This window comes from Charadrius vociferus, unplaced genomic scaffold, assembly GCF_000708025.1.
Source record: "Charadrius vociferus isolate BGI_N301 unplaced genomic scaffold, ASM70802v2 scaffold332, whole genome shotgun sequence".
In the NCBI taxonomy this organism is placed as follows: Eukaryota; Metazoa; Chordata; class Aves; order Charadriiformes; family Charadriidae; genus Charadrius; species Charadrius vociferus.
This window is the reverse complement of record NW_009647418.1, coordinates 2769195-2772083: the sequence shown is the minus strand read 5'-3', so window position 1 is coordinate 2772083 and position 2889 is coordinate 2769195.

Below are 2889 nucleotides of genomic sequence, written 5' to 3'. Positions count from 1 at the left end.
GGATGAGCTAGTGCTTGCAATACTTGAAACTACCTGCAAAATATTTCCAGCATTCAGATAAACTGGATTAAGAAATAAAAACAGATAAAGCCAGGCACGGAGGGGAAAAACACACAATCATACATCAGTATCTGGGATATAACACAGAAGTGAGAAATACCTGATGCTTCCACTAGCACACGGAAGGAATCCTCCATTCTTTCATGGATTACACATACCCTACAATCTACAACTCCTTTCTTTGCCTCTAACAGTTTGGGAGATTACTTGCTGGCCCCATAAATTGGAAAAGCGTACTAAATGCAAGATTACAAGATTCATAGACTTCCTCTTAGACGCATGGCCCTGGATGATAGCATCCATGGAAACCTGCACAAAGTAAATGCTCAGGTTTACCTGTGGGAGCAGTCACCAGACCCTGCAAACTGTTTCTGAAGGTAACACACAGCAGCAAATCCTGATGTGTAGCTCTAAAACAAAACTAATTGTAAAACAGGTTTTTAATCTGTCTTCTCCATGTAAGCGTAACACTTCTGAGTTTGAAACCTGGCTGAGCATTTCGTACTCTACACATCACTGACCCGGGCAATCTCTCGACTTTGGCATGCATCGTTTAACTGGGGTATGCGTGACCAGTCTTGAGGGAATAAACTTTGCAAAATGGCTGCAGTTATACACAAAATTAATTCCAAATAAAGGAACAGTTTAGCGGGGATAAACTTAGCTCTTACTAGAGGATGCAAGTACTGTTTAATTGAAGAGCAAGGATCAGTGGGACTGGCATGGAAAGGAGCACATTCCACTCCTGACAATTCCCATCAACTTGCTGGGCGGTCCTGGATGTGTCATTTAGGCTCTTTCTTCCTTGTGTAGATAGGGAAAACAGAGGAACAATGACGCTTAATTGCTGTTGTAAGCTTTAGATCCAAGACGAGATTGTACTTAAGCAGCATTTTGTTCAAATATCAGGTGCCAAGGAATCTGCTGAATTTGGTAAACAATGCATAGGCGTGACAGCAGAAAGAAGGCCCGGCTTTTCAAGGGAGAAATGGCGAAGGACAACTTTAAAAGATAAGCTAAGTTACTCAAATCTAAAAATACTTGAAAGTTAAGTCAGCTCTTCTGAAAATAGATTAGGAAGTCTCAACTAAAGGACTATCTGTCATAGCAAACCCAATGAGGCTACAAGTTGACTTCCAGCGTGACCTCGTTAGAAGAAAAAAAAAAGTGTAAATTTTTGAGGGGTAACTTCCAGAAAATTAGAATACGATGAATGTTCACGTGTAACATTCCTGACAACCAGAGATTTTGTTAATCGGAACAAAGTGGCTTTCTCCGGAAATACCCTAAACAGTTCAAAAGCAGTTTTCAACTGCAGGACACTGAACTCCTAAAACTCTTCTAGAAAATCAAGAAAGAAGTAGAAGCCGCCTCACCTCATACACCCACGCAATTTTTAGTCCACATAGCATACATTTAGAGAAACGCCAAAGGGAAGAGATTCAGTAAGACTTTTAAATAATAGTATTTTTATTAATAGAGATGCAACCTCCCTTAGATGAAAATTTGTAAAAACCAACAAACTACAGGGTTTTTCCCATGTTCTCTCTCTCAATGTTAAAGTCTGACTCAAGAAACCGCCCCGACAAACTGCTCTGATACAGGAGAAGGGACGCACAATAAGGAAAACTCATTAGCAGCAGCGGAGCCAGCCTGATGCATGTTACCCAAGGAGAACCAACTCAAATATGCCGCTGCACTAACACAGTCTCCTGTCAGTCAAACGAGTAGCAGTCCACCGCCACCCCTGAAGAGCTCTAGTCTGTTTTTAGCCATTGAAGGAGGACAGTGACATTTATTTGACCGTCAGAAGGCTGCTGCAGATCGGCTGCTATGTTGTCAAACAGCATCCTCTCGTTAGAACAATGGCGCTTAAGGGGAAGGGCTAACAATACTCACCTTGTTAAAAGCGGGGCAAAAATCAAAACGAAGCAAGTCAGAGCTGTACAAGTCGGTATTTACAGCTTTGAAGCATTTTTAACACAGATGAATAAAGGGGGTTGAGAGCAGAGTTAGCTGCTCAGAACGCTACAGGACTGGACATGTGATGAAGCCTGTAAGTTACCGTATTTCAACGAAGCTGTCATTTGAGATAATCAGGATTACTAGACTACATTTCCATAATCAAACGCGAAAGCAAAAACCACACGAACAAAAAAGACGCTTCTAAAGCAGGCGCAAAACTCCAAACTAAGTAATACCCAAGATTTCCTTTAAAAAAAAAAAAAAGAAACATCGCAACTGCAAACGACTAACGGTGTATGTAATGAGTCGGAGGAACACCGCCTACTTTAATCAGTTATTTTTCCTAATTTACCTAAACACAGCTCCGGTGCATCACCTGCCGCCGCGCCCGCCGGCACACGGCGCGGGGAGGAGGGGGAGCGCTGGGTACCACCGCCCCGGAGCGGCTGCTTTGCTCTCCACGCCGGAGCCCTAAACGAAGCGGAAACACCCACAAAATCCTCCTCACCTCCACCCTTACAGCACCGTACGGCGCTTCCTACGGGAGCGAGCGGGAGGGACGTCCCGCCAAGTGCGGTTTTTGGCACGCCGAGCATCCTCCGCAGCAAAAAATAAGCAACGAGCAAAAAAAAAAACCAACCCGCAGGAGGTATCGGAGCTACGCGGAGGAGATAAAAGCCGTGAGGCGGTTTAACTTGTGGCACAACAGCTCTCCACAGAACATCAGCTACCGAATGCGACCCCGCCGGGGCACCCCCCACCCGGCTCCGCTGCTCCCGGGGCGGCTCCGGCGCCTCCTCCTCCTCCTCCCCGCCGGCCCGGCCGCCACCCCCGGCCGCCCGGAGGGGTGGCGGCCCGGGCGTG